General features: G+C 43.2%; 1 protein-coding gene across 4 annotated transcripts in view; it reads left to right on the top strand.

Annotated features, from left to right (window-relative positions):
- znf438 (zinc finger protein 438) overlaps positions 1–13,256 on the top strand; it is a 49,981-nt gene that overhangs the window by 31,707 nt on the left and 5,018 nt on the right. Inside the window, exon 1 of one of the 4 annotated variants that reach the window (XM_005740580.1) lies at positions 1,877–1,900. The exons of the other annotated variants lie outside the window; for them this stretch is intronic. The gene's annotated coding sequence lies outside the window, so the exon portion shown is untranslated. Of the gene's footprint in view, positions 1–1,876; positions 1,901–13,256 lie in introns of those variants that run through there. 4 annotated transcript variants of the gene reach the window in all.

Below are 13,256 nucleotides of genomic sequence, written 5' to 3'. Positions count from 1 at the left end.
TGTGTTTTATCTTCAGCTACTTTGACACAAAGGCATCTGCTGTGATGCTCACACCTTGGATAAAGTCTTGCGTGTGTCAGCTTCCTTTTTATTGATACAAAAATATGTAAATGTGCTGATTTGAATCATAATATTTCTGACTGTCAAAATTTCCCAGATTTAAATCGAATCGAATCGAATTAAATCGAATTAAATCGAATCGTGGATCGAATCGATTCGGGACCTTGTGAATCGGAATTGAATCGATTCTAGAAATCAGTGACGATACCCAGCCCTACACATTATCCACACAGCCTGAGTACAGAGGAGGAAATGGTTTATCTCAGAGGCTTTAAAAAAATGCGAAACCTCGACAAGTTCATGAAATGTCCATAAGAAAGTATAAAAACATTTTTATATCCCAGTTTTTTTATTCCATGCTATCAGAAATTCTGGAATAGTGTCTCCACAGAACATGATCCATGATGTTCTTGCAGGGGAGGGTGCTGCTGCCGATGATTGTGATTGATTAAGCAAACACGCTGTCATTTCATAACAAAAGCACCCACAGCAAACACAAAGCCCAGTGTCTGGCACAAGCGCTGATAGCACACAAACAATTATCACATGCAGCGGAGCAATCTGAAAAATGACTGTGTGGGTTGCTGTATGCAGTTATGTGCCAACATAACAAGCATTAGGCTGATTAGAATTCCGACATCAAACTTCCTACAGAGTAAAGTTACCTCGGTTTTTCCCCTTGCCTGTGTAGAAATTGACTGCAAAGGCTGCTTTGGCTTCTCAGTCTGTTGGACATCAAATCTTGGGCACAATTGCTGTTAGCAAAATCATGAACCTTTCTGTAAGAAGGAACTTTCAGTGGGAGTAAAGCTACTGACCAGAACTCCCATTCAAGATTCACCCATTGATCTGTCTCACCTTGGATTAGACGGTTTCATACAAAACAATAGTCACAAGTCAGCAATGCACATACTGTGTTTTAAAGGTCACTTAGAGATTTATTTAAGATCAGGTCCCTTTTATAAATGGTTCCATTTGGTTTCTGTTATATGCTAGTAGTTACTGTACGTAAAATAATATAATAGAAGTTTAAATTTTAAAGGATGCAGGTCAATTTGTTAGCTTTAATGTGGATAAAAAAATGAATTATCAGCCGAACAAAGAGGATAAACTGGAATTATTAGCATAAAGTGTGTTTGGCTAGCTAAAAGTATAAATGGTTACATTTGCCAGCTAAGCATCAAATAGTGGACCTGGCTAACAAGATGAATGGATGAATTGTTACAACTTCTGGCTGCAAATGATGCAAAGGTGTGCCGCGAATGGTCCCTACTGTCACGGTCCTGGGTCTCCTGACCCAGCGTTTTTAGTTCTTTGTGATTTTTGTATTATTGTACTTGTGTGTGATTTATTCTATGGCTTCTAGTTTTAATCCCTTGCCCTTCATGTCTCTCTGTGTCCCCTCTGTTCTGTGTAATTGTGTGTCTTTGCATGTTTGAGTTTCTTGTTTTCTGTCACTCTGCATTGTGCATTATGTTCTCATGGTTGGTTTTTTGTTACTCTCTCTAGTCTAGTCTCTTGTGTTCCCAGCTGAGTATTTCCCTGTGTATTTTGGTTCTTAGACCTCTGCCTTATGGTTTATGTCTCTGTATTTCTTAGTTGCTGTCTCCACTGTGTCAAGTTCGCGTCTCTGTGTGATACTTCCTGTTTTACTTTGATGGTCCGTGTCTCATGTGAATGCGTCCTGCTTTGCTTGTCTCGTCAGTCCTGATTTCTCCCAGCTGTGCCCTCCTTCTGTGTCTCATTCCCCTCGTTACTTCCCAGTGTATTTAAACCCTGTGTTTCTCTGAGTCAGTGTCGCGTCGTCCCTCATGCTGTGTGGATCTACCTGTGTCTCTCTGTGAGTTTTCTAAGTTCCTAGTTTAGATTAGTTTGTATGTTTTTTCCCTGCCAGCAAATAAAGCTGAGTTTTGAGTTCACCTCCCTGAGTCTGTGAGTCCTGCATTTTGGGTCCAACTCCTGCCTGCCGCACAGCGATTCATGACACCTACAGACAAAGATTACCTGTTATATGTAGCAGTAACTAAAAGACAGTTTCTTTATTTATTCCTAATTTGTAACTGTAAATGGAAAGCGGACAGTAGGCTGGATCCAGTTTATAATGAGCACATTTGAAAGTCACGGTTGTTGTTAGTAACAGCGTTCCTGAGCCCATGTGACGTGTTTGTTGAATCCCAAAGGTTGGGATGCAATGTTTTAAGTGATGCAATGAGGTACATTCATCACTTGTGTGAGTGTACTTGTTTGCGTTTACCTCTCCTTTGTAACATTACCTTCTTACCTACACATCCTGCAGCTTACCCCCCCCCCCCCACCAGAAAGACAATTCAACGTTTAATATGGAAAAGCTGCCTCACATTGACCTGTTTTTGTTTTAACTGTTGGATTCATCTGCATTTCTTTTGATCTCACACTGGGTCTCTGGGAGCAGGCGTCATTAAGAAGGTTCACACAACATTTTTTCTTCCTCTCAACATGGCCAAAGCTCCAGTATGTGAACCCTTCTCTGGCAGTGCCCTTTACTCCCCTGCAAGCCCCTTAAAGTCCTCTGCTTTGCTACGCTCCCTTTGCTTCAGTGCTTCAGTTGGGTTGAAAGCCAAAACCATTCTTGTCTGTCCTTCACCGCTAATCTGACGTGTTCGTGTGTTGTGTTGCCCTTGGGGTGGGTTACCTCCACCTCCACCCCCTCCTTCTCATCTTTTCTCCTCCCCACCTTGCTGTTTATCCATCTCTGGGCTCTTCGCGTCCCTGAACCTGCTCTAATTAGCATCCCACACAACACTGTTTATTTACTCAGGTACTGGCAGAAGGGGAGGGAGGTGCGAATGAAAGGGAGAGTTGGAAAAAGGAAGGATGAGGCAGAGAAAGCTGGGAAGTGAGGGAGGGAAAGAGAGGGCTAGGAAACAGGAAGAGAGGGAGAAATGATTCAGAGAATCAAAGAGCTCTGAGACTCTCTCATACCGGATGCATGGCGTAATGATGGTTAGAGAGACGTGATGCAGAAAGTCAAAAGTGAGAGACAGAAATCTTTCCCGCCTCTCCACGCCTCCTCTCTGCCATTTCCAGTGTTTCATCTGAGATGCAGAGTGCCTAAAATTAGCAAGCTGGCAGCTTCCTTCCTTCCTCCCTTCCAGGGCCCCATTAAAGTTCTCCCATTGCGTCGAGTGATCATTAAGGTGGGTCTGGGAGTGCAGGTGTTTTCTTAGCACCCCAGTCAAGGCTGCAGTGGCATCACTTTTCTTCATCGGGGCCAGCGTGAGCAAAAACTCTATGCAGTCTTCATTTGCGGGAGTGTTTGAGCTTTCTCCTTGTGAGTAATGAACATCGCTCAGTCTGTCAGCAAGGATGGAGGAGCATATTAATAAACAATGGACAAAGGAGCAGCAGAGAATAGATAGAAGTGGACAGGCCTTGTTGTTTGAACATCTATGTGTTTGACAATCAGGCGGTTGTACAAATCTTGCGCTCAGTGTCTTGTTCTTTGGTCATGTTACCCTACCCTTTAATGCTCTGTGTCGTGCACCGTTATCCAGCCGCCAGTGAATATCTGTGAGATGTCAGGGCTCAGATTGCTGCTTAAATGGACTGGATTGTACATAATCTCACAAGATGGGTAGTCTTTCCTTTTAAAAAGAATTAGATAAAAAAAAGAAAGCTCAAAGTTCAAAGCCTTCATGCTTTAACAAGTCTTTGCAGTCTGCCAGGCACTGGGTATGATTGTGGTGTTGCGAGGTCACCAGGTGAAGGTTAAAGGATTTGACACCCACTTCGCTGGATGTCTGTTTTTGCTTGTGCCCGATTCACTGTAAACCTACTTGACTGTGCAGCTTAGCGATTTTGAAATTTCAAACACTGCGGCCTCAGTTGCACCAGTTCCAGCTGGCTCTTTGTTGCATGACTAAAGCCGCTTTCACGCTACATCCCTGAACTTTTATTGGACTTACCCAACAGAGGTGCATGTGGCAACACAAATGTTCCACTGGACACTAAACAGTCTTTAACCAGCAGTCTCCTTAGTACAAAGACTGCGAGAATAGTTCAGCTTCGTGCACTTACCTGAGGATGCATTCAGGGTTTTTTAACCACTTTTCAAATCTTTTTTTCTTGAATGTTGCAGGTCAAATTTCTGGTGTCACAGAACAACAGTTTATGTAATTTCTATTTCAAACTAGACGACTCAGAGTAAGCAAAAGAGAGATCTGATGCCACAGCAGCCACCTAGGCGACCTTCTAGTACAGGGTGGGCCATTTATATGGATACACCATAATAACATGGGAATGGTTGGTAATATTAAAGTCCTGTTTGTGGCACATTAGTATATGTGAGGGGCAAACTCCTCAAGATGGGTGGTGACCATGGTGGCCATTTAGAAGTCGGCCATCTTGGATACAACTTTTGTTTTTTTCAATAGGAAGGGGCCATGTGACACATCAAACTTATTGGTAATGTCACAAGAAAAACAATGGTGTGCTTGGTTTCAACATAACTTCATTCTTTCATGAGTTATTTACAAGTTTCTGACCACTTATAAAATGTGTTCAGTGTGCTGCCCATTGTGTTGGATTGTCAATGCAACCCTCTTCTCCCACTCTTCACACACTGATAGCAACGCAGGAGAAATGCCAGCACAGGCATCCATTATCCGTAGTTTCAGGTGCTGCACATCTCGTATCTTCACACCATAGACAATTGCCTTCAGATGACCCCAAAGATAAAAGTCTAAGGGGGTCAGATTGGGAGACCTTGGGGGCCATTCAACTGGCCCACGACGACCAATCCACTTTCCAGGAAACTGTTCATCTAGGAATGCTTGGACCTGGCACCCATAATGTGGTGGTGCACCATCTTGCTGGAAAAACTCAGGGAACGTGCCAGCTTCAGTGCATAAAGAGGGAAACACATGTAGCAATTTCAAATATTCAGTGGCCTTGAGGTTTCCATTGATGAAGAATGGACCCACTATCGTTGTACCCCATATACCACACCAAACCCTCACTTTTGTTGTTCCAACAGTCTTGGAGGGATCCATCCAATGTGGGTTAGTGTCAGACCAATAGCGGTGGTTTTGTTTGTTAACTTCACCATTCACATAAAAGTTTGCCTCATCACTGAACACAATCTTCTGCGTGAACTGAGAGTCCTGTTCCAATTTTTGTTTTGTCCATTCTGCAAATAATCTGGGTCATCCTCGTTGAGATGCTGCAGTAGCTGGAGTTTGTAAGGGTGCCATTTGTGAGTAGCTAATATCCGCCGAAGGGATGTTCAACTAATGCCACTCTCCAGTGACATGCGAGTGGCGCTGTGGGCTCTTGCTGAATGAAGCTAGGACAGCCACTGATGTTTCTTCATTAGTGACAGTTTTCTTGCGTCCACATTTTGGCAAATCCAACACTGAACCAGTTTCACAAAACTTAGCAAGCAGTTTGCTAACTATAGCATGGGAGATGGGTGGTCTCGTAGGGTGTCTTGCATTGAAATCTGCTGCAATGACCCGGTTACTGCGTTCACCAGATATCAACACAATTTCGATCGGCTCCTCACGTGTTAACCTCTTTGACATGTCAATGGCTGTGAACACAGAGAAACTTGTAAATAACTCATGAAAGAATGAAGTTACATTGAAACCAAGCACACCATTGTTTTTCTTGTGACATTACCAATAAGTTTGATGTGTCACATGGCCCTCTTCCTATTGAAAAAACAAAAGTTGTATCCAAGATGGCCGACATCTAAATGGCCACCATGGTCACCACCCATCTTGAGGAGTTTGCCCCCTCACATATACTAATGTGCCACAAACAGGACTTTAATATCACCAACCATTCCCATGTTATTACGGTGTATAAATGGCCCACCCTGTATACTTGTTGGAGATTGGTGTCCACAGTGGGGCTTGCCAAATCCTGGTTTGCTTCCTTACTGGTGAAGGCAGCTTCTGCTGCTGTACATCTACGAGTATCAATACTTTTATGTGTTTAACCTACTGTACCTGTGCCTACTACCAGGTAAACAAAGCTAAGAGATCTTGTCAATGATGGTTCTTCTTTGTGGATTTCAGTGCAAATAGTGCAGTTATGTAGTTATGCAGTACTGTGAAGCACTATGGTCAACACTGTTGTTTTAATATGTGCTATATAAATCAATTTTGATTTGATTTTGATTTGATGTACAGTCTTGGATGGCAGTTTCTTAACTAAAATGGTCCCAAGTGGCTGTCCTGTAACACGTCTTGTCATCTCTGACAGCTCTCGTCCCTCTCTTCTTTCCTTTTCTCCTCCAGCTCCCCTCTGCTTTTCCACCACTGTTTAGTGCTGTTTGACCTGCTCAGAAGGGCCCAAATGTCACAGCAGAGGGAAAGGTCAGGTAAAGGTTTTAGTGCTGAGCAAAGTCTGGACGGCTAACACAGCGCTGGATGCCCGAGGGCGTCGAGGCGGGGGAGGAGGGCCACGTTAACACTTCCGACCTTGAATACACACACACCTACCTCTACACAGTTACGTGCACTTTGACACACTGCTGTCACCTCACATCCGTGTCGACGTCACTCAGCTCAGAGCCGGGAGCCACATCAGCTGCGTGCAACGTGGCCGCGTCTGTTTATGTGTGCTCGTACGCTCATTTGGGTCATCTGCAAGCACGGATGATTGAGGACGCTATGGCTTCCCGGGGAATGACGCATGGCCTCGCTGTGGACATCGGGTCACAGGTCGCTGGCTGTCGGGGGTTTACAGGATCCTGCTTTTAAAGGGCAGGACCTCCATTTTTTTACTGACCACTTTGGAATCCTTTTGAATAGAAAATTATTTGGATTCATATAAAAAGGACGAGTGCGTACACTTCCTTATTTTGCAAGTGAATGAAAGCAAAACACCGAGAGTCTGAGTTCAGTGTGTTCTGTACGGTGAATGGCAGATCAGTGGTGGGATTTCTTTATTGATTAATCTACATCCACATGCAGGGCAGAGCAGCCGGATCCTAATTGGAATGGATTTCTCTCTTGCATTGATTTGCTCAGGTGACAGTGGATGACATATGTGTGTGTGCGTGCGCTGAATACCATATGGTGTTCTGATGTTCTGTCTTACAACACCTTTCGCTGTTTGTTGTCCGGTGAAGAGGTGAAAAGGAGCAGCTGGATGTTGGCAGCGTGTGCGCCTCTTCTTTGGCTCTCTCATTCAGCAGCACTCTGAGATAAAGCAAGAACACTGACTTCATTACCCCATGACTGCTTTCATGCTTTCACCCACACACACATGCATATACAAGCTGGTGCGCAAAAATGAGTAGTTAGCATGCATGCAGGCAGAAGCAATGGAGCACAGATAACTTTACACAGGAGGGAATGATGTCATTTCCTCTTGGATGCATTTTTGTTTTGTTTTTTATGTTTTTGCATCTTAACAAACTCTCTCACATTTACTTATCCCACACATAATGTGTGTGTGTGTGCGTGCAAGAGAGAGGGGGCTGCTGAGAGATGGCCGCTGGACATGGCTTCTCACAGCCGACTGGCCCCGACCCCCCATGATCTGCTCTCTTATCTAGTCCAGATCCTGGCCTTTCATCTGAGCTAAAAACCTGGGGGAGCTTGGCTTCTGCTGTTTTTTTAAGTCTCTCACTCTCTCTCTCACACACACACACACACACACACACACACACACACACACACACACACACACACACACGTGCAGTCTCATTCCAGACCCCCTCCATCTCCAGACTCTATCTGTGAGTCCCAGATGAGCATTGCTCTCACCTACAAGAAGAGATAACAAACCTCACACTCCTCTGCTCTCCTTTCCCCAAAATACTTCAGATTTGATTTCTTCAAAACTCACTGTGAGGGGGAAAAAAAGAAATTACCTCCCCTTTCTCCCTTTCTTATTGTCTGCTTCGTTTTCATGTGAGAATTGGGTTTTTTTAATGTTTTTTTTTCTTTTTTCGAGATGTGGTTGTTGTTATGTTTGGGTCCTTGCCAGCGCCTTCATAGATAGGAAGCAAAATGCTGCACTCTGCAGTTTAAACAGTAGTTGTTTGGCTAAAAGCGAGACAAAGCAGAATCACAGAACGCATCGGGGATGCTCCCCAAACACGGTGCTCTTCATGTTTTGACACTGAACAAAGTGGCGCTTTCAGCTCTCACTAAATTGCATTACTGCCTAACAATAGGTGGGTTGTTTTGGCTGGTCGGCCAGTCGGTCTTGGCTGGACCAGATCTTCATGTGACCAACGTTCAGCTGTGAGAGCGTGAGCTGACGTTTTTGTGTGTGTGAGTAAAGCGTCTGCAGTTCATACCATGTCATTCCATTCCAGGTGGATGCCTGGCCCGTCCCCACTCTGCCCTGCTGCTCACCCCTGACCTGTTTCCAGCATAAACACCAGATCCTCACCTCTCACCCCTCTGGCTTTACCTGATAATCTGTCTCTGTGGAGCAACCCCCCTCTTTCTCACACACACACTATCGTTTTTCTTCTTTCTTCCTTAGTTTCTTACATTCTCTCCAGAAACCAGATTTCTGCATCACCCTAGCAGTGACCTCTGACCCCAGTCAGATCGGAGCAGTTGGCGTTTTGAATCCAGCAGCAGTTTGAGTAGCATCAGTGACCTGCTTGCACATTTGTCTCTTAGCCTTGTTGTGTTATGCCCCCTCGAGTCAAAGCTGCATAACAGTTAAGGTGAATGGGGTTCGCATTCGAAGACATTTTTCTTTACGGGAGCATGTCGGCCATCAGTGTGTGGATGAGTTATTTTGGAAAGTGTTCACAGGCCCTTCACGTTTTATGAATTAAATGCGCTTCTTGCTTATTTTTCTGCACACAATATCACATTTACAAAGCAAAGACTTCTTTGTAATTACTGTGAATTTTATTTAATGAGCAATCTTTGTCACGGCACACTAATCTGAGCTTTACTGCGGTGAGTCTGGTTTACATTGATGCTAGCTTAGGTCACACGATTAGCAGGCGAACATGGTGCAAAGGTGAAATGGAGCGGTCGATCCAAAGCCCTCTGCTGTGCATCTTCCACGACTTTCCTGTCCACTCTCCACTGTCTATAAAAATGAAAGGCTCAAAAAAATAACACATTAAAAATTATTATCTTTCCAATTTACATATGGCATCATCACCCAACCCCTCCTTTTTCTTTCCTTTTTTTTGGAGGACTGCACATAAGTGCACTTCTGTAGCCTGTGCTTTGTTGGAGTTTATCCATTCTCTATACGTAGACAAAGAGTGGGCACGTAGCAGGACCATCCTTGAATTAAGATCCATCTTTCTGTTAGGATTTTTCTAATCATCCCTCAAAGATCCAAGGCAGATGGCCAAACAAAGTGATGTAACCAGATTGAAAAAGGCTTTCACTAGGGCTGCTCGATTATGGCAAAAATGATAATCACGATTATTTTCACTGAAATTGAGATCTCGATTATTTGACGATATTTATTTAACAATAACAATGTATTGAATAATGACTTTAAAGATTGTCAAAAAATAATATAAAATAGTGTGCAAATACTGATAACAGTGCAAATGTTTGCAATATAAAAAATAAATGAAAAATGTAAACATCTATGTTTAGTGAACTTTGCAGTGTTGCTCTGTGGTGCAGCTACGACACTGTAGCAAAGTTTACACACTGTGTCTACTTGATCCACGTCTGACTCCGCGAACCCATAATGTTTCCACACCACTGAAGTTTTTTTTACCTCTCTTTCAACCAACGGCAGTCACTCTCCTCTCCAAATAACTTCTGCTTAGCTTTCCGAGCTTCCCTCGGATCCTCTTAATTGTTGTGACGGGTGTTTGAAATGCAGAGAGGTGCGCTCGATTTGCCACACGGAGCAGTGCGAGAGTAAAGCACGAGGGAGGAGCTAATAATCGGCTTAGTCATTTTTAATTTTTTTTTTCGCCTGTCCCATTTGGTTCTTTAGCCATCAGAATTGTTGTCTGAAGACCAAGACCAAGACGGGACAGACATGAGTGAGGGATAGGAAAGGGAGAAAGAAAGAGGAAGGAAAGGAAAAACAGAAGGGGAGGGCTTAGTCATTTTTAATGATCGTTGAAAGCCCAGATCGTAATCGTGATTAAAATTCGATTAATTGAGCAGCCCTAGCTTTCACCAATAAAATGGTCAAGAAACACCATCTCCATTTGTTGCAGAGCTCCACTAGTCTGGAGAAACTGTAAGCAGAGCAGCCATCTCAAAAACTCATAGCTGATCAGACCTAGAGTGGACAGACAAAATCTGGCAGGATCCAGATATTGCTCATCACTGGGCCTAATGGGATATTTGGTTAAGTACGCTGGTGCCAGCATCATCCTGTCATGTGTAAAATAACAACTAAAGGTATCTGAAAGCTTTGGCTATCATTTGTGTGTCTACTGAAAATGACATTGCATTCTGTTGTCTTCTTTGATCAGATGTTGAGCCTTGAAATGCTTTGACCTGTGAAACAGAAAACAACAACAACAAAACTATTAAAAATTGTAGTTACAGTAGCTGGATTTTATTATAGCTTGTGCTTGATTGTAACTGGACATTGCAAAGGGCTGCAGGTCTAGCTTTTAAACAACCGTTGCTCTTGATTTCTGTTCATTTGGTGTCTTTTTGTGTTTGAACACCAAAATAACCTTCTGGGGAGAATAGAGTGATGACAGGGCAAGTTGACCGCTGCTGTTACATCAACAAGAAATCAAACCCTTGCCCACTCCTTCCTCTTTCTCATTCTCATTTTTGTCTCTTCCCTCTCCAATGTGCCTGAAGTGGAAGAAGGGAGTTTTTAAAATGCAGGTTATGTAGATAGAGGCACATACTGAGACCTGAATCAAATTATGAGCAGGAACACACGGAGGGAAATTAACAAACTGTAGAAGGGTTACAAAAATAGCTGGAAGTTTAAAAGTAGCACTTTGACATATATCTGTATTGCCTTCTGTGCAACAGTAAAGGGGTCTGTGTTGTGTCATTGACCCATTCAGTGAAGTGAATTAGCAGATGTGGCCCGAAAGTGTTTTTTAAAGTGTTGTCTTTAGGGCCTCTTAAAATGAGAACAAGTCTTAATTGTGATAACAGTACATTCAGTTCAGTTTAATATGGTTTTATCATGGCCTCCAGATGCTTTATATTGTAAGTTAAAGACACTATAATAATACAGAGGAAACTTCAACAATTAGATCATCCCATACGAGCAAGCAATTGGTGACAGTGGGGAGGAAAAACTCCCCTTTTAACAGGAAGAAACCTCCAGCAGAACAAGGCTCAGGGAGGGACCGATGTGGAGAGGGAGTCTGGACAAAAGAAACAGTCAGAGATTAAATCCTGAAATGAGCTAAAATGAGTCCCACAAATGAATGGAAGTTAGCATGCTAAGTGACAATGGCAGCTCTGGAAAACATTCATATATACCTAGCTAACGATCAGCCACCTGATCGTTAGGTAGGTATTCAGTTTTCAGGCTTTGGATAGGTAATTTTTAGAGTGTAAATTTATACTGTTTTAAGCTTATGAACATAAACGGTGGTCATCAACTTTCAGCTCGACTCACTGGAGCCATCTTACACCAGGACAGTTTTCATAACCCTCCTGATCTCCCACCGCTGGCGCTGCTCTGTTTGCCTAGTGACTGTGCAGTTGTGCTTCAGCTGGAAGGTTGAGCCTTCTCCTTTCTTTGTGTACAAAGTTGCCCAAGGATAAATTCCCTGAACAAAAATCATGAGGAAGTTTCCCCCTTTCTTTCTGTTCCTACTTCTTCCTTCTGCAGTGAATATGGTCTTATAAAACACAGCAACGCAATAACACCACAGATAGAAACTTAATTAATGTACACATTGCAGAATTAATCAACAGGTATTGCCTCAAGTCCATTCTCTCACTTTTTATACCTACATAAAGCACCCAGAGGAACGCACATCCCACAGTTTTATTCCACTCTGTGTTCTGCCAAAGTCACAGTCAAATTGGAATCAACTATCCACACAGAGGAGGAATATCTCCAGCTTTATGGAGTCGTAATGCGGTAGGGGTACTGTATAAATAATCTGTGCACAGAAACACTTCCAGCTGTTAAACAATATGCCCTTTGCCGTTTTTCTTTTCCTCTCCTCCTTTTGAGTGTGCAGGGCTTTGAGCGTGAAAGCAGGCAGGGGGTTTTGTATGGAGAAATGATTTTGTTTAAATATTTGCCTTTTGTAACACCTCCAGATTGTTGCACTTTATGCTGTTTGGTATTACAGAGTGGAGCTGGAACATTGCCTGTATCAAACGGTGCTATTAAGGTTCAGGTTATAATGTGAAATTGAAATCCCAGAGTCTGTTTACAGTTAGGCCTTTTGAAGCATTCCAGTGTAATCTGTCCCTGCTTTTGATATAAAGATAGAGTATTGATATAAATGAAGGGAATTCTGCCTTTGTTTTTAAAACCATACCTGTGGCTTTTGATTGATGGATGGAAATGCTATGGTAGATTGAGATAATAAAGACTTGCTTAAAACCTCACTCTGAGGTTATAGTTTCCCCCACTGTATCAACATAGTCAGAAAGGTGAAACACGGAGTGCAAAGCCTCATCCCCACTGGGCTACCATGAATTGTTATTTGTGAACAAGGGATGATAAAATAAACCCAGGTCTTTTTTTTTCAGGGACATCCTCGTTGCCTTTGGCCAGGTTGAGTAGGGAGCAGCTTTCACGCTCCATTGACTGATCCTTACAGGAAGTGAGGGGGGAGGTAAAAGGAGTCCCTTCACCACAGATCCTCAGCATGTACCTTGACTACATGCTGAGCCCATATCAAAGGGGGCACTCTGTCCTTAGCCTGGGGGAGAGAGAGTCTGCTGTTTGGGTCTAGAGAGACATGGGTAATAGGACAGCTTGTCACACTTGTGCATATGCCTGCATTTTACACACTGCACGTTGCTGCTGTCTTGCTTGGGTTGCAAAGTAGCGACACCACAAAAAGAAAGAAAGAAAAGGAGGCCGTATGCAGAGGGGTTGCATTTATATTAAGGTCCGAACCATTAACCACAATGACATGAACTCTAACCAGTTCTCACTAACAGTGCAGTGAGAATACTTAAATTTTGGCTTCTGAAAATTGTTCTTGCATCAGGAGTAAAAGATGCATCCAAAATATATCTCCCACCCATTCTGACCACATCTTGTTGCCGTCTGTAGACCAAACCAGTTTAAGCCTGCGC

Source organism: Pundamilia nyererei, unplaced genomic scaffold (assembly GCF_000239375.1).
Source record: "Pundamilia nyererei isolate P.nyererei 1_Seehausen unplaced genomic scaffold, PunNye1.0 scaffold00101, whole genome shotgun sequence".
Lineage (NCBI taxonomy): Eukaryota > Metazoa > Chordata > Actinopteri > Cichliformes > Cichlidae > Pundamilia > Pundamilia nyererei.
The sequence above is the reverse complement of the archived record's forward strand: the minus strand, read 5'-3'. Positions and strand labels throughout refer to the sequence as shown.